At 43.5% G+C, this 27,103-nt stretch overlaps 1 protein-coding gene and 2 pseudogenes across 1 annotated transcript in view; 2 read left to right on the top strand and 1 right to left on the bottom strand.

The window, feature by feature from the left end:
• The window catches only part of INPP4B (inositol polyphosphate-4-phosphatase type II B), a 517,613-nt gene that overhangs the window by 74,870 nt on the left and 415,640 nt on the right, over positions 1-27,103 (top strand). The window contains exon 2 of the mRNA XM_028521080.1: positions 10,300-10,362. The gene's annotated coding sequence lies outside the window, so the exon portion shown is untranslated. The remainder of the gene's footprint in view (positions 1-10,299; positions 10,363-27,103) is intronic.
• LOC114503579 lies at positions 623-1,747 on the top strand (annotated as a pseudogene).
• On the bottom strand, positions 20,125-25,305 carry LOC114503578 (annotated as a pseudogene).

Raw genomic sequence — 27,103 nt, 5'->3', positions numbered from 1 at the left:
TTTCGAAACAACATGGGGGACTTCACAGCAAGAGTTGAGCACTATGTTTAAGTAAAAAGACGAGGGCCAGAGGGACAGGTACTCCCTCACCTGACTGCAGAGGCACTCTCACGCCACAGGAGAGTTGCCGGAATGGGGTTGGGGAGCAGCTGCTCACCTTCAGACTCTGCCTTTGCTGCCTGGCTCTGGGGCTCGGGTGACTTCTGATAACCACACTGGGCTTCAGTTTCCTCATCTATAAACAGGGACAATAGTGCACCCAGCGAGGAAGTTTCTTACAAGTATTAAATGTGTGACTCAGCAACTCAGAACAATATCTGATGCATAGTTGGCAATAGTAATGTTTATTTTTATCACTGCAATAATATCTAAGACAACTCAATTTAGAGATTAAAAAATTATTTGCAAAAAAGTAGAACTTGAGTCTATTTTATGGCTACATTGTCTATAGGAAAGTACTTTGATTATATGAAAAAACAACAGAGACTGAACACATGATTAAGGAAATAAAATTACTGGTGAAATTAGAGTCTATTATTGAGATGAGAAAGTTTTCATCGACTAAGTGAAAGGTCTGATTATTAAAAAATAAAAGGGCAGACGACCAGCTGACTCTGGCTGCATGGCAGCCACGGTCCCCGGCCGGAACCCCCTTGCCCAGCGGCCCTCACCAGAACATCGGCAAAGACGGACAGACCACGTCCGTCTGATGATGGCTCCATGAGAAGGAGCACAGACAGATCGAGACCTCCTGAAGAAAAAACCTGAGCCTTCACTCTTTGATTTCGACAGACCCTGAGGAAGGTCAGAGAGCCTAAAAATATTGGTGGGTAAAGTGATGAGAGAAGCTACCTTTTCACTTGCCGAGGCCAAGTTCACGGCAGGGGGCTTCAGTGCCAGTTATCCAGAATGCAAATAAAGCCCGAGTGAAGATTCCAGTGAGTTAGAGAGGGTAGCAGCTGTTACTCTGCCAGCATTTGCGCACCGGAGTGAAGGAAATGAGTTATGATCTGACGGGGTTGCAGCTAAATGAAAGAGGGGTTATGCCACAGCAGGGGAGCTTCCGGTGGAACCAGCCTCATCGCAGACTTCCTTTGTTACTGCGTGAAGCTATCGAGATAACCCTCAGGCGTGTCCGTGCCATTGAACGTGTCATCATTCCCCAGGTCCAATGTGCCCTCGCGCACATCATCGTAGAGCTGGATGAGAGGGAGCTAGAGGAGTTGCACAGGTTAACGAAAGTACAGGAGAAGAAAAAGATTCCCCAGGAAAAGTCTGAGAGGCACGTGGACCACTGGAGGGCAGCTGGAGAGGTGACAGAGCCTGCCCATTTTCTGGCTGAAGAGGGGGATGAGGGTCTTCTCTTTGAACCATCTTTCCTCTCTGGTGCTTTCAGAAGCCCCAGCGTGGCACCGTTTTAGTTCACAGTGTGTGGGTTTGGCGTGTGCGGTTGTGTATGGTTTTGGCTTAAGATCTTCGCTGGCTGTAAGATTTCCCTGGATGTCCGTGTACGGGATTGCCTTTGCAGAATCCTAATTCAGCAACCACGTATCACAAGGACTTAGAGACCCCGCCCAGGAATTTGTAGAATTTGCTCTGCAGAAGAGTTCCTCTGCTCCATCTACACCTTGTTCCAAGTGATCGGCTTCCCCGAGCACACTCGGAAAGTCTTTTTTGGAACCAGCTGCCATCTGCCGGCCGCAGACAGCGGGAGCACCCTCCGCCCCCACCCACTCACGCACCTGGGCGCTGCTGTCTGAGACGGCTTCCGCCGGCCCTGTGTCGCTGTGCTGTTGTCGCTCCCCTCCAGCTTGGTGAAAACCCTCACTTATTTTACTTTGCAGGGCGGGTCTCGGTTCTGTCTGTCATGGAGCAGTTTTGCCGATTTGATTGTGACTATGGTATAAACAGTAGTATGATTTCAAATAAAAAAATAAGTAAAAATGTGTAGAAATTAATTATTCCTAGTATGCAATTGTTAATATGCTTTAAACGTGGCCTGTGGCTTTGGTGTTGCTATTTTATGTCTGCCTTTCCTCTGGCATAGGTTTAGCGTATATTTCAAAATGCCTGAGCTTTGATTATTACCTTTGTAACTTTTCATTATTCATGCTTGCTGTAGGTATAATTCTAATTTAGAAAAGAAAGCGTTCTTTCTGTCTTACTGTGCGTGCAAAGATAAATAGGTGGTTATTGTGTTTCTTTTTTTCCATTTATATTTTCTTTCCAAACTTTAAATGCAGACAATTATAAGAACCTATACTTCTAAACCTTTGTTTTGTGTTTTTCTTTTCTGAAATAATTGTTTCATAAGATAAGCAAGGGAAAAGTAAAAAGGAATCCAACTGGTAGCAGCTTTAGTATTTGCAAAAGGAAATAACTTCAAAAGTCGGGTCCAATGCTTGCTGATGATGTTTCGGGCTAGTGTAGCTCAAAAAGGAAAAATTTCTTAATATATACAAATATACAAATGTGTGTATGTTAAAGATACAAATATGCTTTAAAATAGAATACACATGCATTTTATGGTAGATTCCCTTTTTTAAAGCTTTAATGTGCCTTCTTTCTTTCTTTTTAAAAATATTTTATTTATTTGTTTATTTACTTATCTATTTGTAGAGAGGGGAAGGCAGGGAGAAAGAGAGGGACAGAAACATCCATGTGTGGGTGCCTCTCTTGAGCCCCCCACTGGGGACCTGGCCCACAACCCAGGCATGTGTCCTGACTGGGAATCAAACCTGTGATACTTTGGTTGGTAGGCGGCCTTCAATCCACTGAGCCACACCAGCCAGGGAAGATCCCCTTTTATTAAACAAAGCCAACAATGAATAAGCAATTTGAGGAGAAATATTATATGTTGAGAATATGGAAAATGGCCGTGTTTAGGGAAAATACCCATCTTCTGTCTGCACATACTTTTCTGAATCATCACACATGTAGGTGGTGAGGAACAGCATTTGCGGATTGAAATTCACTGTTTTATTTGCTCATGATTATTTCTGAAATCAGGGATTATCTTTGAAATCTATTCATGCTTGTTTTTTTTTCAAGTGGTACAAACAGGTGGGTGGGGGTCCCGATGCCACTTAAAAAGGCTAACTGTGGAAGTATAACAGGCACATGGAAAAATGAGCAAATCTAAAGTTTACAGCTTGATAAATTTTTGCAAAGCAAACACACCTACCTGAAGATCCAGGTGCCAAGCTTAAGAAAGAATCGTATTAGTACCTCAGAGTCTCCCTTCATGTCCTCTCCCGGTCACTTATACCAACCAAGAGCTCCCCCCATTTGATATAAATACTGTCACATATGATAGTATGTACTTTTTGCTTATGATCTTTTACCCTAAACATTGCTTGTGGTATTTATCCGTGTTGCTGATGACACTGTGGTTTGTTCATCCTCATTAACATATAGTATTTTATTGTCCGAATAGATCTTACTTTTTTAATCAGGCCTACTGTGAATGGGTATCGGGACTGTTTCTAGCTGATCTTTACTGTGAAGAATGCCACTATGAACATTTCTTGTACATGTTGGCAACCATTGTAGGCCTACATCGTGGCTATAACCCTAGGGATGGAATTTGCCCAGCCGTACGGTGTGCATATGTCCAACTTAAGACTGCCAAACTGTTTGCTCAAGTTCCACCGACTTCCACCACCTGCCCCCTCCAGCAGGGAATGACGGTACCGTTGCTCCGTGTCCCGGCACAGCGTCTTGGTAGTGTGTGTGCTTTTTGTTTTAGCCACATTTGTCTGCAGGTAGTGATGTCTCATTGTGGTTTCCATTTGCATTTCCGAAGGACTCATAAGGCTGAGGAAACTTGAATAGTTTATTGAAAATTTGAATGCCCTCTTTTGTGAAATTTTTATTTATGTCTTTTGCTCATTTTTCTATTGAGTCGTGTGTCTTGTTTTTATTGATTTGTAGGAGTTTACTTAAATATTCTGAATGCTAATTATTGTCATATATATCCGATATATATGCTAATTATTCTGAATGCTAATATTATCATATATATATATATATATATATATATATATATATATATATTGCAAATTTCTTGCGCTCTGTGGTTTTTCATTCCCTACTTGGCATCTTTTGATGAACAGAAGTCCTTAATTTAAATGTGGTCAAACTTACCATTTTTCCCCTTTATGGTTTCTACTTCTCCTATGCTGTTTAAGAAAGCGTTGCTTACCCCAGAGGGAAAGATAGTGCCTCCTAAGAGCCTTATTGTCTTACCGCCCACATTTGGATACACAGCCCTCTGGAGCAGAGAGATTGCCCCACCCCCACTGCTCTGCATCGTCCAACTGGCTGTAATTTACCTGCGTAATGAGTTGTCACGATTTGCGTGGGTTTGGTTCTGGATTCCATGCTTCACTCCGTATCTGTTTGTTTGTTTTTGTACTGATTACTCACTGTGTTAATTACGAAACTTTATAATAACTTTGATGTCTGGTAATTGAAGACCTCCGGCTCTGTTCTTCATTAATGTCGCCTCGGCTCCTCTTGGCCGCTTGCATTTCAGTGTAAATGTTAGCTTGTTAACAACAAACTGCTGGGATTTCAGTTGTGATTACACTGAACACATGAATCAATTTGAGGAGAACTGACATCTTTATAATATTGAATCTTCCAACATGAGCATGACATACCTCATGTATTTATTGGCTTTGCATTTATTTATTGGCTCCCCCCCCCCCCCCCCCCCCCCCCCCCCCCCCCGTTTAAATAAAGTTTTATAGATTTCTGGTGTAGTGGTCATGAACATCTTTTGTTAGATTTATTCCGGAGTACTTGGGATTTTTAAATTAAATTTTAAATGCCTATTTTCTATTTTTAATTTGTTGTTATATAGTAATGCCACTGATTTTTGTATGATGACCCCAAATTCAATAACCTTACTAGATTTATAATAAAAGGAATAATTATCCTGTGGAATACTTTTTCATTATGTCCATTTTTAAATACATTTCATTGTTGATGAAAAGAAATGGATGTAAAATTATTGGAATTTTTATTTTTAAATATTAACTAAATAATATTAATGTATATTCTTATTACTTCAGTAAGTGCTAGAAATATTGGGCTTCTGTCTTCTTCTGTGTCCTCACTGCCTGATGCTCTTAACGTAAATGAGTCTGTCGGTCTGGTCTTCAGCTTCCTGGTCTGGGAAATGCGGACAGTGGACTAGACACGCTTTAGTTCCGTTTTCCCAGGGGCGGGTGACTCGGACAACTCTTGGGTCAGTGGTTGTGCATTGGAATTTTCCCCCTTTCTTCTACTCTTCCCCTTATGGCACTGTGACTGTGGGGACAGTGGGCCTCATGGGATCTCATTTTGGGGGAGAGTAGTGTTTTCTCAGAGAATCTGAAATTCTCTTCCATCTCTGTCCTGAAAGTGGCTGCCAGTCCTGATGTTTCCGCCCCCATGTTCAACTGGGGGGTTTAACTCAGGAGAAGGGAGATGAGGACTTCATATGTGTCTTCTTCCTCCTCCGTCTTCGTATCCATGCAACTTTTAAGCCCAAGGTAGTTTTTTGTATTTTTTACATTGTCCCCTATGCTTTCTCCATTCTTGGAATCACAAAACTCCATGACCTGATTCTCTAGGTCTGACTTCTACTATGTTATGGCAACTAAGCTTGAGGTTTTAAAAGTCCCTTTCTCCCTAAGGAAGGCCTGATATTCAAGACCACTGTCTCAATATGGATCCAGATTTCTTGCTGGATGTCAAATTCTAGACTCCTCCTCCTCCTATTTTATTTATCTGTCTTTTCATCGAGGAAAGCGCTGCCTGCGGCAAAAAGGCATGTGATATATTTCCAAATATTGGCATCCTTGCTATAGGACGGGCCATTCCTTTCTCATATTTCTTTGCGGCCTTTTTCCTAGCTGACATATTAGTTTGTTCAAATGTGACAATAAGGACTTGTTATGCAATTTCATAGAACATCATAGAACATGGCAAGACATTTATGCCACATGAGTTAGCTCTATCTTTGTTAATAGATACTTAATACATAGCAAGCGGGTGTGTACTTATTAGGAACCTCCTTCCTATGTGCTAAACATTGAATCAAGTCCTGAATGGGCAGGGGATAGGTGAGAGGTGAAAAATGTAATACCTGCCCTTGAGGAACTTAAAATATAGTTGGGGAGACACGACAGCCTCAGGCTACCTAAGAAGACAATATAAATGATAGGCATTACTGTAATTGCTATACAAGGTCAGAGAGTCATAAATCAACCGGGTCCAGAGAACCTGGGGATCACTTTGTGCGGAAGTTGGCATTAAAGCTTTGACAGGGTGGTAAATTTGGAAGGTGTTGAAAGGAATTGAACAGCAAGCAGGAGGAACAGACAAGGGGACCGGAACTGGGAGGGACAACATGGGAGCCGTTAGCACTCGGCCAGACTCCGTAGGACAGATTGTACTGAGGAACAACGTAAAATTCATGGAATGATCAGGAAGCTTAAAAAAACAACAACAACAGTGTATCCAGTAGATATACCGCACAATTTCTAGCTGCTTCTCCCATGGGTCTCTTAAAGCTCAAATTATAAAAACTAATATTATAGGTTGTAAAATTGGCAAAGTTTGACCCCTTGAGGGAAGAGCTATTCGATACCAAGGTGATTTATGAAATAGATCACCTTGTAGACATTCCCTATTAGGAGCTTGATAACTTTTACATTCATAGTCCAGCAGGGGTGGGACATTTGGAGATTAAAACAGAGTTTTGGGGGTGAACTGAGGGTCTGCTAGGAATATGCACAAGGAGGCAGGTGTGGGGTGCTGCGTGTTTCCCCTGCTCATTGCCAGAAAGAGGTGCTTCGAGGAGACTTGGTGAGAATGGAACGCGTGTCTCCTGAAGCTTGGAGGTGGTTGTCTGACACACTGGACTGGCTCCTGGCAGATCTAGAGACCAGGAGATGAGCCAGTGAGCAGCTGACAGTAGAGTGACATAGAGATGCTGTGTTGGGCATCGCCTCTTTCCCCCGTGGTTTGTGAGAGCTCCCTGTGGCACGGCTGTGAACCCTGCATGTGAGGACACCGTCACAAGGCTGTTGCAGTCCTATCCCGCTAGGCCACCCAGGGACCCAACTGGTCTCAGCAGATGGGAGCTGGAGGTGTCCCCTGGAGCTGTGGCTGCAGTAAGGGACAAAGTGAGATGACGATACAACTCGTATGAAGGGCCGTACAGACTGGAAGTCCCCAGTGACTGGGGAAGGAGGAGCCAACACTGGCTGCGAACCAGCTTTACATACATTCCTCTCCAAGTACTTCTTCTTTTCCGACCTGCCCTCTGTCACTGTGCTCCCGTGTTCCAGAGGCTTGGAACTAGGGTTCACTGGCTGGAGAGGAAAGACCTGGGGGGAAATATGGGGTGCTCTTCACTGGCTCTCAGTCTCTTCACTGGCTTGCAGCAGAGCCCAGCTCAGAAGGGAGATAATTTAACCCTTAAATCAGTTTTTATATGGAGCTGGGTATTCTAATTTCTAAATTGAGACTATGTTTGGTCACTTAATGTAATTATAAGATTTTTTTGAAGTTCCAGTTGATCAGGGTATTTAGATAAAGGCCTTGTTCTTATTGGTTCAGCAGATGCTGCGTTAATTTCCCGGAGCTGCTGTAACAAATGACCACGGAGTGGCTTAGAACAAGAGGCATTTGTTTTCTCACTGTTCTGGAGGCTAAACGTCTGAAATTAAGGTGTCTACAGGGCCACGTTCTCTCTGAAAGCTCTGGCAGATAATCTATTCCATGGACTTCCCCTTCGCTTCTGGGGTCGCCGCTGTCCTTGGCTTGTGATGCATTGCTCCCATCTCTGCCTCCCTGGTCACAGCATCTCCCTCTGTGTCTTTGTCTTCACGGGACAGTCTCCTGTGGGTGTTTATATCTGTATCTCATCTTACAGGGACACACATCGTATTGGATTAAGAGTCTACCCTTCCCCATAGAATGTCATGTTAACTCACCTTTTCATTACATCTGGAAAGACTATTTCCCAATAAGATCACCTTCACAGGTACTGCGTGGCACTTCATGTTTTATGAGGGACACAATTCAACCCACAACAGATGCGATTCTGCTTGATGTCTGTACCCTGGAGTCAGGGGCTGTTGTTAGTATGAAGCAAACTCCCTTCCTAGTTTATTTCTAGTCACATGTCATGCTCTTTCCAAACATACAGCATGAGTTTGGAGTCTAAAGCAGCGTTTCTCAATCATTTCTATTAGGGATGCAACTCCTGGAGATGCCTCTTTTTATTTTGTCCCGTTTCCTCCAATGGTGCTATCAGTGTTTCTTTTTTTAACGTAGGCTGGTGATTTCAATGGGAACCAAGAAGGAGCATGGTGGGCACCGCAGGTCAGCCCTGTGGCCATCTGGTCTCCATGTGTTCGTGCACTTCCGGTTCGTCAGATGCACTCTCCCGGTTTCCTACAAAGATCCATCCCTACGTGCCTGCCTGTCAGAGTTAGTCTTTCCAAGTCCTCCTCTAGTGAATTTTTTTAGCACCGGACAAGACTGATTGTCAGGCCAGTGTGCATGAGGTCAGCTGTCCTGATTAATTTTTTAAAGACAATTTTTAAATCCCCCTTTCCTGACCGCATAATGTTCTTTCAATACTTTCAGTTGCTTTAACAGATTGTACATTGTGTAGTGATGGTATTTTCACCAATTCCTTGACTTAATTGGCTACAGATGTGTTTTCCACTGAACTCTTTCTCTTGAGCCATTTTTCTTTACTACATTTTCTCTAAAGTCTGTTACAGACCCTGGCTTGCAGTGCTGGGCCTCTAGGTGTTTTCTGAATTGGACTGCATGTTCACAAAAGTAGAAAAGGGTCAGTTGCTTTGAGTGATTCTTGAAGCAGACCACAGTTTCTTGGAAGGCGTCTTTGAACTAAAATCCTCAGCAAGATGAACAGGAGACACTGCAGGGAACTGGCTGGCAGCTTACTCAGGTTCCTACTACTCAGTCTTTTTTCCCCACTTACTCAGTACTTTGTGTCCTTTGTCATCGGAGTCATGTTAATCAATAGGCAAATTAGGTCCAGCATTTAATTTTGGGGGGTGATATTGGTTAATAAAATTATACAGGTTTCACGTAAAGGGAAATGGGGTCAAATCTGTGTCAGGAGCTTTGACTTTCGCTGGCAAACACACGATGCAATGCACACATGCGTTTTTTTAAAAAGGAGAATGACGGTAAACAGGAGTAATAATGATGTTGATAATTATATTAGCTAACATTCATTAGTTCTGTGTCCTTTATATGTATTTATCTCATTTATTTATCCTATCAGCTCCGTGGAGTAGAAATAATTATCAGTCTGATATTACAGATGAAGAATGAAGGCTTACAGAGTTTAATTTACTTGCTCAAGTTCACGCAGCTAGTAAGATACGGTGATTGCATTTCTATGACTATTCTTATAATGACTGTTATAGCCAATTAGTCAATGTTGCTTTTAACTGTTAATGTTTCTTCAAATAACTTTCTTAAAAGGTGAATTTAAATTTCTCACCTATCTACGCGACGGTCCTTTCTGGAGAGCTATTGCTCGGTCTTGAATTTCTTATCCTCCAATCTGCACATTCAGATAATGATGCAATAAAATCTTTTATGGGATCCTCCTCAAGATTGTTATATGCCAAGGGAGGGAATAAGATATGTTTTCATAACTTTTGACTTCTATAAAGTACTTTTCTCCTCATTGCAGCATGGAAAAGCTCTAAAATTGTATCTCACGAGGAGGGTAATCTGCAATTATTTACAGAGTCATCTCACAATATCTCATTTTATCACTTTTGTGGAAAAACAGAATAGTAAAACAGCCAAACTTTCATGAATATTTTAAAACCCACACTCACTGGTGGAGGGAGGAAAGTAAGTTTGGGTAATTGCAAATTCCATTTCAGCTCGTTGTATTCCAAGGAAATGCTCTGCCCCAACATGCCTTCATCTTATCTTTGTGTGTGATGGAAGCTAATGCCTGTCCTTGGTCAGGTGGGAGTCTTGCTTCCACGGGAAAAAGCGAGAGGAGCAAAGAGACCTGGGCGGAGTGGCTGCCCCCACCAGCCAGGTTCTCGGTGGCACGGGCGCGGGGACCTGTGGGGGAGTTATTTGGCGTTTAAACAAGTGGTTCCTGAGGCAGCTGGTGAATATTTTGTTGAATGATTTTCTTTTCTGACCTTTATTACTAAGGAATCTTCCTTAGGAAGCACTTCAAGAGTAAAAAGAAAGGTTGTTTATATTCATCTCTTTTCTCCTTGCCCACAGAACCCAAAGAAATGGTGTCACCTGGCAAGAGATCTGCACGTTTTTATGAAAAATCAGACCAAGGTAATACTTACTGTGAACTGATACTTTTTTTCATCTGTTTAACCATAAAACATTAAACTTACTGGCTTTCTTTGATTACTGGTTTTAGCTATTGAATGACCCATCAAAAAAGTGAATCATCATCTGAAAAGTAGAGGGAATGGTTATAAAGATTGCCATATTTTTGAAGTAACAGGAAAACTTAAAATATATTTTAGCTTATCAACACTGTGGATAATGGTTAATTTTTGACTACCCTTTTATTTAGGTTAACATATGAATAGGATATCAACTAGAAGATTGTATTATCTTTGGAAATAACTCCAATTAGTTTATTGTATGTATAATGACAGACAATAAGAGAATTAGATTCTTGTCAGGGTGCAATCATAAGAATCTCCTTTTATTTAAACATTGGTCAGATGGTTTTACATGTTATTTTTTGAATATAGAACAAATTTCAGTATAAATCCCTTTAAAACTTTGTTGAGTTTTATGAAGATACTGTTGTATAAAACATGTTTTCTTGGGAAAGACTGGATTATATCATAGAGTTTTTAAATAGCATGCCTGATTATGCTTCACAGTTGTAGATATAGTTGCTACATTTTCAAATTTCTATGTGATTTGCTTACGTATCTTGGCTTAAAACTATGCACACTCATGCAAATATCTTGATGTATATGTGCAAACAAAGTGTAAGATACAGATATACGATGTGTGCATACTTCATGAATGAATGTACCATCTGAAAGAGCTTTTTCAGAGAAGTTTCTAAAAGGTTAGAACTGTGACGGAAACTGGAGCCATCTATTCAAGGTTACCTGTTTACACAGCTATAAGAAATGATGTTACTGTGTGTATTTATCCCTACACTAAATCTATGAAAATGTGTACTAGATGGCATGGTGATTGAAACTGATTGGATTTCACTTTTGACAAATGACTGAATCCCTAAGCACAGATGAGCCTTGAAACAAAGGTAGCATTTACATTTGATGGACATCAGCAGAAAACTTGTTTCTGAACTTGAATTTGCCGTTGAGCAAAAATAAACGGTCAGGTTAAATTACAAATTGGGTGTTTCTACTTATTTCTGATTTTAGTTGATTCTTCAAAGGAGGCGTAAACCCCTTAAGGAAACAGCCTCTTTCCCCTCAGGGCAATTTGGAATTGTAGGCGCTCTCTTCAAGTTTTGTCCATACTAAAATGTTAACCGAATCTATGAAATAGTTTTAAATGTTTAACGATGCCAACGGAGGGCCGACTGTGCAGAGAACTGTGAACCGAGACTCGCCACAGACAGACAGTGCAATGAGCGTGATGCCTGCGCGGTGTGGGGGACGTTGGGACCGAGCTCTGTGATGTAGACACGGGGGGACGAGTGACAGGAAAGCGCTTGTTGAGGGAGAATTGATGGATGATGACACAGTAAAGAGAGACACACTGAATGAGGTGAATTCAATGAGGAGGAAGGACCAAGGACCCATGGCCTTTAGAATACAAGGAGAAAGGGGAGCACAGGCTCTCCAGGATGCGTTTATGTGAAATTATTATTTCAGAGGCATGTGCATACAAACATGTTCAGTTTTATCAGGCTTTTTGCTTAGGATCTGGAAACACTTTGAATGGAGCTTAGGGCAGAGAGAGTTGGGGTGGAAGTGGGATGTTTCCATTGACATGGTGGGATTTCCAGCATTGTGTACGCAGAGTCAAAATTGTGTCTCCTCCCAACAGGAGAATAAAGGAGCAGTTCGGCATCTTGCCAGAATCCAGGGGCTTTGGTCCGATAAAACTCCCAGAGGGATTGTGCTCTGGGATGTGTGGGCGGTGTGAACAGTAGGAGTGGGGTGTGTAGGAGAGACTTGGGATGGGGGGAAGGGTGTCGATGTTGTTGTCTCTCTAGACTGGTCCTTTGGCTTCCGTGCAATAGGGTGTCTGCAATCTTACAAACCGTTCCTGTTAATAAGTCAATGCGTAGTATTGATGCTCTGTCTCTATTGTCTCAGGTGGAACATATACATTTAAACTTCATTGTTGAAATTGTACACCACTGAGACATATTAGTGAAGGTGCCATTTTCAGATGAAGGGGACTGATTAGCTTTCTCAGCTGCATGTGCTGACTAGGGTTGACTCTGGCCATGGAGCTCAGAGAGCCGTCTATGGGATTAACAGGCACTTTGGTGTGTACAGGTACCTGAAAGTTCTACATCTGACCCTTTTAAAAGATGCACTTAAATAACTCTTCACAGAGTGTTCTGTTATATGAAGTTATTTATGTTGACTAGTCCCAATATTCTTCATTTTGTTATCCAGAGAGAGGCGACTTTTACCAGTCAGGTCAAAATATCCTTCTATACGTCCAGTATGGTTACGTTAAAAAATAGAGATGGTTATTCTGTTCCATTTTTATATAGGTTTATATGTCCTGGAAATAGATTGAGTTTCAATTAAGAAAATGTCATGTCTGCAATTTATTTTTATTATGTAGGAATATTAAGTTTTATGCTCACATATATCTGACATTTTCTGTAGGAAATTGTAATTGTAATATCAATCCTTAATTGATATTAGGAATTCAGCAATTTTTTTGAAGTACTCTAGGTTGAAATCTAGATGTAGTATAATCACAATTTGAGAACTGAAAATAAATTGTCATAAGGGTAATGTATGGGGTTACTTATGTTCAAGAGCATTAAACATAAGTTATAAAGATATTGTTTAGAGATTTGTTTCACTGTGATTTATTATTACTGGCTGGATAAAATGTTGTCATGGTAATAATACCTGTTGAGATCTAAAAGGATAAAAACCTGATATTTTAAGGGCTTACCACAAATTATATTTTACATTATTTATTATGTACCTACTAATAACAATGGAAAGTAAAGCATCATAACTTGCAGGTTGATTAATACATAACTTAATGTCCATGAATTTAATGAGAATTACAAACATTTCTACGGCATGCGATAAAAGGAGTGATATAATTGTCACATTGTCTGAATTAGATTCCATGGATACTATATGCAGTACTTTACAGAAATATGGCTACAATATCAGGCAAAATATGCTCCCAAAGAGAATTTAAACTGAAAGCTGGAGAACACAACATTGAATATTCTCATGGAGACGTGATTAAAAAGTAATTTTTAAAGAGGAATTTGCATGAGTATTATTATAATAATTTTTATCAATTTGCCTTTCTGTTTTTTGTGATTTTTGCTACTTGCAAAAGTGTTCTGTATTCTTAACTCTTCTGAGTATTAGATTCTGTGTTAGATTAGATTCTTTTTAAGATTTTCTTAAATCTTAAAAAGAAAATCTTAAGACTACAAGCCGTGGCATTATCTGCGAGCACCTTCTGCTAATATTCAAGTTTTTCCATTAGTTCCCCACTTGTTTCTTACCTTGTTTTTCTCCAACTCCACTGCAGACCTTGAACGTTCTTATCATTTCCTTATCCTGAAAACTCCACTCTGATTGGCCAGCCTTCCTTCCCCCTTATTCCAAAGCCGATATAACCCGCAAACGTCTTTTGACAGAACCTCCTGAGGTTCTCGTTATTCCATATCAGTTTCTCTTCCCTGACCCACGTGCACTCAGGTCACCCCGTACCTGCCGCACTGACTTGCATGTGTTGATCTGTCATAGTTTTCATGTGTGCATGTGCACATATATATACATGTATAATTTCATTGTACAAAGGTACACATGCAGATGAAAGATTTTTCCCCTTCACTATGATTGTCAAGATCCTTTTTCTATCATCCTGGTTTGCTCGCACTTGTGAGTGAAGTAGAGAAATTGAAATGAATGAGCTCCTTCTAGCTCTAGGGTTTCCACTGGAGGAACATTCTAATGACTAACGGATTCCTTGGTACGATGAGAGTTATAATTTAGCTATAGTTTGTACTCTTTATGACCACCTTGGGAATCTTCCTTCCCTTGCTCACATCTTTCAGGGAGAATAAAGTCAAAATTCAAGTATGTTAATTTATAGAGCAAATAATTTTTAACTGTTGAAACACACGCCCTTCAACCAGAGGGAGACGGCCCGATGGTCTCAGCCACTGGCTTGGTGCCACTCTGCGCATGTCACCGGAGGACGATCTGACCTGAGCTCCTCCGCCGAGGCCCCTTTGCCCGGGAGAAAACGCTGCTTTGGGAAGCTATTGCACATCTTCCGTCAGAATCAATAGGAGAAGCATTGTGCATTGTGATTGTCTCCCTTGTGCATTTGTTCATTCATTCATTCACTAATGCAATGTTTTGTAGGCTATGTTCACACGTTTGTGGATACGAAGCCTGACATTACATATTCTCAACTCTATATAGTTGAGTCTCTTTAGGCGAGGACCCTGGAGGTACCTAAACTTTAGGTGTGGAGGTTGGGAAGGGACTGTGGTGGTTTGGGAAGTTGAGATGAAACTGGAACTAGATGGCTGGGGCGGAGCCTTTGGGAATTGGGGCTCGCAGGTAACTGGCAATTGCTAGTAGAGGACTGAGGACTCAGGGAATGGGTTCTTCCAAGGCGTTAGCCCTTGTGTCCAGTCCCATTTCTCCAGCTTGGCTCTCCTAGAGGCGCTGTGGAAGGGGAAGCAAGGCATTGGAGGCAGAGTGGTGTGGGCAGAGGCAAATAATTTGTGACGTGGGATGTCCAGTAGCCTTGGTCAACGCATGTACTATATGTGTGTTCCTTCCTTCTCTCTCTGGGGAGCCACATTTTAATGCATTTGGTGTTTTTAAAATGATGCCACTAGATGTCAGCAGCAACCTCCTAGGGTTCCTGTGGCCTTAATTGGTAAAAACAAAAAAACAATTGCTACTTTATTAGAACACTTCATCTGAGAATGGGAAGTACTTATGTTGAAAGTATAAGAAGTATTTCTGAGATCTGAGGAGGAAGATTACAAGCACAAAATATTTTGAAGCTGTTTTCTAAACTGGGGTTTCTGTTTACACGTAGCAAGTTACTTTTACTTCCAGGTTTCTGTCCAACAATGATGTGGCGTGGGGACCGTGCATGGGGCTGAGGAATATGTCAGAAACTATACCTGAGGCCAGAGCGCTAGCCTTCCGTGTCAGTACTTTATGATTCATTTATGCCACGACCGCAGGAGTATTTGTGCTTTGGGTTGGTTTCATTGTTTTTGTAGAAGAAGCATGTTTGGTACCTAGTCCATCAGAAGGTGGTGTGGCATTAATTTTTTACCATCCACGTCTATACGCTGTGTACTCAGAAATGTCTGAACTTTCCTGGGTATGGGCTCTGTTGTTTCAAAATACTCAGAACACTTTGAAAGATTCTAAGGATTGTTATGGCTGCTTGCTCACCAGTTGATAAAGGAAACAATCTAAAAATTGAAAACAATGATACGTTTTCATGAATTATAATACATGCAATTGTTTACTCCTTAAAACATCAGGTAAAAGTATCTCAGATGCTTTTTTACCCCAGAAATTAATGAGAACATTATAGTATTGGCCAATGTTCAATGGAAACTAGTAATGTTATTCCTGGCTGGTGTGGCTCAGTGGATTGAGGGGCAGCCTGCGAACCAAAGGGTCGCCAGTTCGATTCCTGGTCAGGGCACATGCCAAGGCTGTGGGCCAGGTCTCCAGTAGGGGGCACTAGAGAGGCAACCACACATTGATGTTTCTCTCCCTGTCTTTCTCCTTCCCTTCCCCCTCTCTAAAAACAAACAAACAAACAAACAAACAAGTAATGTTATTTTCAAATAATGTAGTTAATATCCAGTCAAATCAGATTCACATTAGCAGGAAGATTCAGACTAATCTGCTGGATTTTAAGCATCAGCTAGAACTCAGTCACAGGTGATTTGGCTATGAACTGACCAAGCACCAAGTGGATTTTAAAGTAATTATTAAAAAGTTAGACTTGTTCCCATTTCTCGCCCTTGGAAAAATTCTGCCTTCAATGAACTGAAAGAATATCTTAGGAAAAGCGAGGAAAAAGAATTAGGAAAACATGTTCTTTCCTAAAACCAGTTTTACCAAGGAAAATACTAGTGTAAATTGTATACACTTCTTGATTTTAAGATTTTTTTAAAAAAGATTTTATTTATTTACTTTTAAAGACAAGGGAAGGGAGGGGGAAAGAGAGAAAGAGAAACATCAATGTATGGTTGCCTCTTGCGTGCCCCTACTGCAGACCTGGCCCTCAGCCCAGGTATGTGCTCTGACTGGGAATCGAACTGGCAAACCTTTGGTTTGCAGAATGGCCCTCAATCCACTGAGCCACCCTAGCCAGGGCAGCTTTTAGGATTTAAAAAAATCATTTTAGTTGCTGCAGTAAGGAAGGAGCTAACTCATCTGGTACATAGGCTAAAGAAATAATTTCATACTGAAGTTCAAAACATTATGAACTTCACGGTATTACATTAAGGTATTTTTTTGTGCATTTCTATTTTAGAACGGCTACTAAAAATAACTTATGAGATTTCCTCTTGTGTGTGGCTGAGTTGTGTGTGTAGGTGACGAGGCAAACCTTTGGCATCATGCTGCAGATGCTTGACCCATGTAATCTCCTCTCGGGGAGCAGGTGCGCTGCGTGAGTGCAGCTCATAAAGGGGAGGCTCATCATCAGCCAGATGTTCAGTTCAGGCACTTTCAACATTGAACCTGGTGAGGAAGCACACAGCTTGCTTGATCTATAACAGTCCACTCCACGCCTCCCGTACTTAACCCCCTACAGGGGGTCAGGGCTGGGATGCAATCGAGAAATATGTCTTTAGCCTGTTCCTTTCTTTGTCATTTCCAAATAGTTAAATAACACAGATGTTGTGAACTATTTTGAATTAGAGACAATGCCAATTTTAAGCAGACTGTTTTAGCGTCACGCTGAGATTCAGCTCCCACTTCCACACGCACCAGTGAGTTTCTCTTCCACATTCGCTGGTCTGTGCGGGGACGCGGCTTAAAGGGAAACGGAAAGAGGGTCAGTGCCCCCAGCACTGTTCCAGAAACTCCAGGGCCTCGGCCTGACTTTGAGAGACCGCTTTTCCGCTGCTGCATCCCAAATGCCTCTTCACCAAGCGTGCTTCACTGACACCTAATACTCCTGAATTCCATGAGTGTTACAAAAAAATATATACACTAAAGTATGAAAGGTTTCACGGCTCACTAATTTTAGGAAATGCTGGGTTAAACCAAGTTAAACAGGTTTCTTTACAGCAGGGTTTCCAGGGACTAACATTTGAATGTGCGTCATAAAACTCGACAAGGAAGGTATAAAATTCAGCAGCTTCCAAAATTATCTGGTCAGTTAATCATGAAATAAAAGGTTTCTGCTCATTGTGCAAGGAGGAAGCTGAGTGTCTGATCTAATTGGTGGTGTGACAGTTGGCCATAGATTAGATATTAGATACTTAACAGGACACGTGAAGGACTTGGGGGGTCATTTACTGTCGTGACAATTTCCTTGCTTCCCGTTATGAAATAATGTTTAATTTTTCTCATGAATTTATTAAAATTGCTGTCAGTTTAATAGCTCAATATTCTGTCATTAGATTTCATGACACTCATGGTAGACATGTTTCATTTTGTTTTTGGAGTTTCGTTTGGGAAACTTTCTTTCTTTAGGAAGTTGTACCCTCTGTGCGGTAATGGGCAAAGGATGGCCGATAATAATAGAAAATATTGATTGATTACTTATTTGATGCCAGGCACTGTTCTCAACACAGCAGGAAGAATTTGTTTGCACTGTTATCTCTGTTTCTGTTTTGTCACGATCATGCTGTGCAGCAAACACCCCGTGAGCAAAACCCGTTGGCACAGGTCTGCAAATGGACTGTGTGGTTACACCGCTGGGTACTCAGCTGGGTTTGCTCCTCTGTCTGCAGTCAGCTGCAAAGTCCCCTACGGGCTGTTTTTGCTGAGCTTGCTGAACGCTCCTGTGTCTATGCCTTTGGCTGGGACAAATGGGCTGACTTGGCTGTTCTACAGATTCTCCCTCCCCCCTCAATCTCAACTGAACTTGTCCTCCTGATGGCATCAGAGTTCTGGGAGCAAAGGAGCAGAAATGCTTAAGGGTTCTTGAGGCCTCGGTTTAGAACTGGCACGGAGTCACTTCTACCACACTCTGTTGACCAAAGCAAATCTCCAGGCTGGCCTGGAATCAAGGGATAGGGAATAGACTCCATCATTGCATGAAAGGAGCTGCAAATCCCACTGCAATTGTTGGATACAGGAGCAGAGAGTATTGGAATTGTTTTTGCCATCCATCTACGAGAATCTCCATTCTGCCTGTGAGAAAGCGGAAAGGCAATGAGATGAAACAACTGGCCACTGAGGTGCACCTGAGACCTTTACCCGGCCCACAGTGGAGGTCCATTTCCCAGGCCCCTCTGTCCTTTTCAAGCCCCTGGACATGTGGACCATAGCGTATTTTCTTGGCTACATTAGTTTCCTTTCTTCAGTCCTGCCTGACATTCTGAACAATGTGATTCACTGAAATGATCCCACTAACAGAAGACATCCCTCTGAAAATACTTGGGGGCCCTGTTCTCACAGCAGAGAGTCTTCGCAAGCACACCCGGCTTCTGTTGACTTGCAAGCGAACTCTGGCTGTGGAGCGGATTTCACACCCTTAACAAAAGAAAGGAATAACTTCAAGGTGAAAGGGCCTTTCTTGTCTCTGGGTGTGTTTCCTTGAAAGCTTGTTCATTGATTTTTCTTGTAACAACTGAGCTTGCAAGCAATAAAGGAAAAAGAAACAAACAGGGCCAGGGAAATAATATCAATGATCACCGCGTTTATTCATCAGCCTTACCTCGTTGTAGTTGATCACAGGACTGTGAAGTAACAGGCGCCCTGCACCCTGTCCCAGCTTCCAGTAGGAAGTTCATAGAATTCAGTTGAACAAAAGGGAAAGCCAACGCTTAAATTTCCAAGCAATGGTCCATTCCCATGAAAAGCGATTGTGCCCCGATTAATGTCACTGTGTGCGAGAGTGCCGAACATGGGGTGAACGGAAGAAAATGTGAATGACACCTGGTGCAGTTAAAATGGTTCTGAGTTTGATCTCTGAGCAAAGTCCTCAGGCCCGAAATAACCTTCAGGGACATCGTCTTTAGAAGAAGACATCTTCCTAAGTTTCAGTTTATGGAAGCCAGGAACCTGGCAATCATCCTTGATTCCCCTTTTTCCCTTAAACCTCCTCGCAATCAATCGCATTTCTGAAGACATCTTTCCTATCCCATAATCCCTCTCTCCCACGCTTTAGGTGCCAGAGTTAAATCCTAGCTCTTCTCTTTGACATCTGAGTGGCCCTAAACAAGCTTTCTGTTCTCTTTTGCCTCAATTTCCCATTTGTACGATGGGGAAAATAGTAATACTAAGTGAGAGAGTTGTTCTGAGTTGTGAACATTCAATGGGAAGAAGTTAGGGGAGCAGAAAGAGGACTAAGTTGATTTTTATTTTTTGGTATCTTCATTGAGGGGTGAGTACTTGTTTATTTTTAGGGAGAAAGCCTTAATGGTTTAGTTAGTGTTTTTACAGGAGCAAATACCTTTTAAAGTGCTATAGTAGTGAATAAAAAAACAAGTTGTGATCTGTTATAATTCATGGAGAAAATAATTAATATTTTTTTCTTCTTTTGTTACATAATTATCTGCTATTGAAAGGAAAATAAGAAAGGACATTCATCCATCTTTATCACCCTTTAGGCCAATGGAAGCATTTGTGGGTATGCTGAAGTAGACTAAGAAAAAGAAGGATCCAAAAACAGCATCTTTAAGACTTTTTTTTCTGCAAAGAGCTTTGTTGTTTCGATTTGGTCCAAAGCATGGGAGAGGGTTCCAGGGTGGGGTTTCAGGGTTATCAGGCTCGGGCAAAAACCAGAGACCAGGGAAATGCAGAGGGGCCTCTCAAAGGCCTCTGGGCTCCAAAGGTTCCTAGTCACGCTTGAGGGTGAGCCTTTCGAAGAGACAGTCTCCCATCCCAGCCTGAGGGCCGCCAGCCTGCGGATGTTAGTCAGCTGGTCGCCCATCTCCTTGAGGAGCTTCACCTCCTCCTCTGCAAATGGTTCTCCAGGAAGTCACAGAGGTGAGGGTCTGTGTGGGTAGAAGCCAGGGCATGCAGATCTAAAAGGGCCTGGTTCAGGGACTTCTCCAAGGCCAAGGCTGCTTCCATGGCATCCTGAGTTTTACCCCACTCATCGTGGAAAGGCTTCTGGACGTCCTGGAGAAGAATGCAGCCACCGCACTGGTTTTGCAGCTTTAAGAGATGCTCAGAGCCCTCACACTTCTCCTCCACCAGCTCTCAGAAGAGGTGGCCCACGCCCTGCAGAGCCACGTCGTCCGGGTAGAAATAGAAGCCCAGAGAGAGGTGGGGGTAGGAGGCCCGCAGATGCAGGTTGGCCAGGCGGTTGACCGCCGCCTCTACCTCGGTAGAATAATTCTGGCGAATTTTGGATCTCAGGGTTGTTCGGCAGTGAAGAATTAAGGTCGAAAAAATGGTGCTGGCTGGTCTTGGAGGCTGAGGAAGGCTGAAGTGGTTTCGAAGATGGTGACTAAAAAAAGAAGATGGAAGGGACTTGGAAAGGAGGGGCGTCCCTAGGTCTGCTCCATCCAAACCCTGTTGAAGCAAGAGACAGATCCCAGGACCGCCGAGGGCGCTGTCAGCATCTTTCAGCCATTTGTATTATCTAGCTCAACCAGGCCAGTAAGCGGGTGTTCGCCTCTTGTCGGGTTCAGCAGCTGCAGTGCTGCTAACGTAGGATTCAGACCTGGCTGCTGTGAGTTTCAGCCAGTTTCCCAGAAATAGCTCTTATTTTTTTTGCCTAACAGCCAAAAAAGCCCTCTTCCAAATCATATTACACATGGAGAGAACTGCGTAGCAGTGTGGAAGTTACATAGTGCTGCGTGCTCAAGCCCACCCTCATCACACGGAGAATACGTGATTGATAATAGTCATGCATTTTTTCAATAATTTTTATTGGCCTCCTGGTATGGGCTACCAATTCTGGATGCTGGGGATATAGTAGTCTGCTAGAGAAATCCTTGCCCTGCTGGCGCTTACGTTCTAGGAAGAGGAGACAGGCGCTAAACAAAACACGTGATTGTATAGTACTCGAGACAAGGGCTATGGAGAAAAGTGAGGCAGAAAGGGAGACCAGGCGTCTTGTAATGGCAGTAGGACTGTTTCCTTAAAGAGGGAGGCCTGGCAGTCCCCATCAATCTATTTGAGTTAAGACCTGAAGAAGGTCACAGAGCCAGTGAGTTCAAAGGAATGGGATGAACTGACTTTCCTTTTCTCAGGGTCACCATGACCACTCTTGATAATGGACAGAAGGGGAGGCCAGCTTCGAGCCCATTGCAGTAATTCAGGCAAGAGATGGTAGTGGACAGGGCCAGGGAGGTGACGAGAGGCAGCGGTAAAGTTCAGTCTTAGTTTATGTGGCATGTGTGGGGCCCGAGCTCTGTTCCGTAGAAATGCCAGGATTCCAGGGGAAGACTGAGGGAGAGGACCCAGAAATGACAACCTAGAGAAAGTCACCAGGAGGAGAGTGGGAGAATCACTAGAAAAATGATGCCCCAGAAACCGAAAGCAGTGCAAGTTTTAAGAAGGAGGGATCAACGCACAATATTGCAGAGAATTCAGCCCTGAGTGTGCCTGGAGGGGCTACATCTGATCCGACCGCTGGAAGGCTATCAGCGGCACCGCACAGGGAAATCTTCGAGGGTTTGCTGAAGCAGAGCAATGCATTGACACTGGGAAGTGAGAAGACGAAGGCAGAGAATGCAGATTACTCATTCGTGAAGCTTGATAAACACAGACCAGTGGTTCATATATTTATGTATTTACCACAACCCACAGTAAGAAATATATTTTATACTGTGAGCCACTGTGCATGCACTCGCGAGCACACACACACACACAACCCCCGATATGCTGTTTTTTCATCACGTAATTACTGCTTTTTGTACGTGCCATGCATTCTATATTTCATTTTCTTCTATATAGCTTCTTTTTTTAAAACGCTTGCCACAATTCACTAAATAGATTTTGTAACCCATTCATGATTAGGAAAACATGCTTTTGGGCAGCAGTCACGATAACAGATTGTCCCTGAGCACCACTTCCCACGCTCCCTACGTGCCTGTCCGTTGCTGTCTTGGCGCTTGGGGTGAAACTTCCAGAAACATGATCTCTCCCTTACATATGGAATTTTTACCCTTCCATTTATAGTCACAAGTTGGAAATCAACAGAATATCTAATTCCAACCGATTCTAATATCATTTTAGTCTCAGTGTGCAGCCAACACTTTGGCTGTGCTCACAGATGAGTGTTTCCGGCCAACTGAGCGATACGGGCTCATTGCCCACTTTGATTGATGCTGTCTCTCTGACGTGTGAGCTGGGGATCTATGACCCATGGCAGAGTGTTGACTGTGCCAGGAGCTTTGACATCCCAGCTGCCACATAGAATGGATTATTCTTTTTTTTAAAAAAGATTTATTTATTTATTTTCAGAGAGGGAAGGGAAGGAGAGAGAGAGAGAGAGAGAGAGAGAGAGAGAGAGAGAGAGAGAGGGAGAGGGAGGGAGGGAGGGAGAGAGGGAGAGAGAGAGAGAATCATCAATGTGTGATTGCTGGGGGCCATGGCCTGCAACCCAGGCATGTGCCCTGGCTGGGAATCGAACCTGCAATGCTTTGGTTCACAGCCCGCACTCAATCCATTGAGCTACGCCAGCAGGGGCGAATTATTCTTGAGCAGTACTTTGTACATTTTAGACAAATGGCATTAAGTGACATATTTTTTTGAAAGTCAGAAAACTTAGTGTATGTCCATGAAAATGATTTTTTCTTGTTCTATGAATCGATGCTAATGTAATAGTAAAGCTTAGAGGACAGTGGGGAAAGTAGGCTTTACTTTAAAAAAATTTAAATAAGGGGCCTGTAGGTATTAGGTCACCCCTACCAAGATGGGACCATGACTGAGTTGTGAACAAGGAGAAGGTGAAGATCTCTGAGGGAAGGAGCTAATTAGCGGAGGGGTGTGTTAGGGACTACAGTAGGCAGATTGCCCTTAAAAGGAGAAAGGTCCCTTCTCCTTTGAGGCTGGGTGGCTCTAGTCATAATAAATTTGTTGACTGAGGATGGGAAGATGAGGAGATGGTTAACTATGATCCGTGGATTTTCTTCATGAATTAGGAGTCAAGATGTTTTGCTGACAATGAGAGAGAGAGAGAGAGAGAGAGAGAGAGAGAGAGAGAGAGGAGGGTGCAGGAGGACAGCACTGAAGGTGAGGAGTTGTCCTTGTGTAGGAGGAGCCCATCCAAGGTGAGGGCGTCAATGGATGTGACGGCCTCATGCTTACCCATCGGCAGTCTCAAAGTCTGTCTTCTTTCTCCCTGGCTTAAAGCCAAGATCGTGAGTTGATCTTGGATCTTGGAATTGAATAGTTAAGGCCCATCGATCTTTTATTTGTTTTCTATTATTTTAATAAGACAGATTTAAAAATGAGTAGTCTCACGTGCAAATTTGAGATTACCAGGTTGGAAAAACCAGTCTGAAGATCTGGGAATAATTCCCTGGAACTGAGCAATGTCTGAGGCTTCTCCTCTCAGCTCAGTCCCCACTGTTACACGATATGCGTTTACCCACGGCCCTCCCGTAGATGCTGGTCTGGCCCCTGGGGGCCTGGGAAGGCCCTGACCTGCCTTTGAAAGAAGGAGTAAAGGTAGGCTTGCTTATTTAGCCTCCGCCGAGGGAGGTTGCAGCTCAGCGAACTCATGGTTTTTAAGGTCTGGTAACCAGCACTGATGACGGACCTGTGGGTGACGGTTCGCGTCGGTAAAACATTAGGAGGCAGGTTTATAAATAAACACACGCTCCTGGCCTGACTAGATGATTGCAGGGCAGGGCGTCTCTTCCCTGTGTGTAAAGCCCTTCAGCAGCCTAGGTCATTGCTCCATGTGCTGAGGCAATCTCTCAGGAGTGTTAGCAAGTACCTACCGTGAGTTAAGAAAGAAGTCTGCTAGGTTCCGGCTTTACAAAGATAAATGAGATATATTGGCACACACATGCTCCCCTGCCTCATTCACAGAGCTTAAGACCCAGAAGGAGAGACAGACAAGTTAACAATTAGGCACAACAGCGCCCTGCTCCGTGTGTCCCGCGGTGCTGTGGGTGTTCACAGCCAAGACGATGGCCGTCGTGAATGCCAGGACCTGGTCCTATTAGCCAGGCAAGGAGAAGTGGGGAGGGATGGTCAAAGCAGGGGAACTGCATTTGCAAAGTTTGAAGATGTGAGAGTGTGAGATTGGGGGGTGGGTGTCGAGTGGGGGAAACTGAAGGAAATTACCCGTGATGATGACATGGAGGACAGGCATGAAGGTTGAACAGGAAGGCTGAGGGAGTGACAGGCCAAGGTCAGGAATGATCTGGCGAACCATCTTAATGGATTTGGCTTTCATGGCACGTGCACACACAGGTGCCAAGGAATGGTTCTAATATGGGAAGCGACTCCCCTAGGTTTCTCCTTAGGAAGATCGCTCCGTGAGTGGCAGAGTTAGGATTCAGTTTCTAGCCCCGAGTGTCTTCCTTTCACTGCTGGAACCTTCCCCGTCTCCCGTGCGCTTTGGAGTCCGGGACCAGCGAACTCTGCCCTCAGAGAGGAGCACGTTCTTTGTCAGAACTGGTTCTCAGGGACGTTGACGACCGCGGCACGCATTCCTTCAGGCGTCATGGGACATGCTGTAGGAAACCAAACCGCCCCAAACACATGCTGTGTGTTTACTGTGCCCTTGAACAGAAGACACCGTGCACCGGGCCTGGCGCTGCTTCGTTTACCAGGGCTCACTGCTCTCACGGCTCATGGGGGCACATTCTACTTCTCTTCTCCTAAAGCTCTTGTTCTCCCCGGCCTTCTCAGCAATCTGTTTAAGGCCCATGCTGTCATCTTTGCCCCTCAGGATGTCTCCTGAACAGTACATCTGGCCACCGAGAGTATCGTGGCCTGACCATTGAACCCAACTAACTGCACAGCATACTGTTGTTATTGTAAGGCATGTGCTCATGTTTTTAAAAGGTGAAAACCATTTATCATTTTGAAATCGGAGATTTCAGATACGGATTTGCGTGAGAGCAAGTGGCTTTTTGGGAAGGGCCAGTGGCACAGATATTCAACGGAACCTCTTAGATTTAATCTCGTCGTCTCTGGATGTGGAGCTGGTGCTGTCCCTTCTGTCACTACTTTTTGGCAGCAGAGGACATGACAGCTACCCGTGGAGTTAATTAAAGAACGGAAATGCCTTTGAAGGGCTCCCAATAAAGGCAGGGAAGGGAGTCACAGGTACTGTACCGAGTGTTTTCACGGGCTCTCCCTTTGAACCTGCCTTCTGCCGGGAAGGGGATCGGTGCTAAAAGGGGTTAGGAACTTGTCCAGAATAACACAGCTAACAAGCTTCTGCACATTACCGGACTCAGAGGGTCAGTTCACCTGCGCTCTTCAAAGTCTGATCAAACACGAACAGGAGTTCGCAGCAAAGAAAGGAAGGGCTTATTAGTTGAGGAAACGGTGCCAAGCCCAGAGTCACAGGTGAGCCGCTGCCCCAAGCCCTGGCTCCCGGCTGGCCCAAGCAGGGACGGATGATGTACGGGAAGAATCGTTAGTCGTTGTGACTGAAGGAGTTGGGGTGGTGGGCCCTACTGATCAGCCGGCGGCCAGGCAGGGAGTGGTTATCAGGGTGTCGGGTCCCGATGGTGGCCAAGGCGTGGGTCAGCCTGGCTTTGTGAGGGTGCAGTCTGTGGAGTTGTCTTGCTTTCATGGGCCTGGGGCTGAAACACAACCGAAGCCCAGATGTTCTCTTTAGCTCCACAGAAACTCTGTTTCTGTGGTTCAGAGGCCCGAGGCTTTGTTTTTAAGACAGTGTGCTGCCGACCAGAATCTGATATCCTGAGGGCTTCATGATCAAAGGAGTGGATGTGAGAGGGAGTAGGAGGCAGGCGAGTCCGAGTGCTGGGCGAGGCCAGTTTGAATGAAAAGGAGAGAAAAGAGAAAAGTCATTATTAAAGACGTGAACTTTCTGCACAGTTACATGAACAGGCTTAAACACACAACGTTTTGATTCCAAAGCAGGTGCACTAGGTATACTAGTCTTCTCCACTATGTAGAAATGTAAACACTTCTCTATAAAAAGACCTTCTCCCGTGTCATCTACCTGTACATGGAGCCAGCAGCAAGATCAGTAATTTTGTGGGGCCAAATCAGGGGAGAAAAGTGTTTGCAAATATCCATCTTTATCCAAAAACATGTTATATTTTGTCAACCCAAAGTAAGCCTAAATGCCATGCTTTCATATAATCATTTGTTGAGAAAATAGTCTCTATTTATACAGTCTGAAATAAATAACTTAGCTTTATGTGTTATGGCGAAGATGGGTATAAAGAAGAATGGATTATTGGAAAGACGGCCCCATCAATAAGATTTCTGTGAACCACACACATGAAATGAATTCTACCCAATGCCTAGTTGGAGTCTTTCATGTCTACCGGTAACAGACAGTTTGAACTTAAAAAGATAATTTTAGTGAGAAACTAAAGCTTAAAGAGGCCCGAAGCTGTGACAGCGCAGCATGGGCGACAGACCATACATGGAGTTACAGGTCAGGGCAACCTCGAATGGGCCAGGCTGCCGACGGAGCCCTCCAGCTCTGGCGGTGGGGTTGTTGTGGGCAGGCTCTCAGTGTGAGTGCGGGGTTAGCTGATGCGGTGTAGTTCATTTTCTGTTGA

Source organism: Phyllostomus discolor, chromosome 8 (genome assembly GCF_004126475.2).
Source record: "Phyllostomus discolor isolate MPI-MPIP mPhyDis1 chromosome 8, mPhyDis1.pri.v3, whole genome shotgun sequence".
Classification (NCBI taxonomy): Eukaryota; Metazoa; Chordata; class Mammalia; order Chiroptera; family Phyllostomidae; genus Phyllostomus; species Phyllostomus discolor.
Note: the sequence above shows the minus strand (reverse complement) of the source record. Positions and strands in the feature narration are given on the sequence as shown.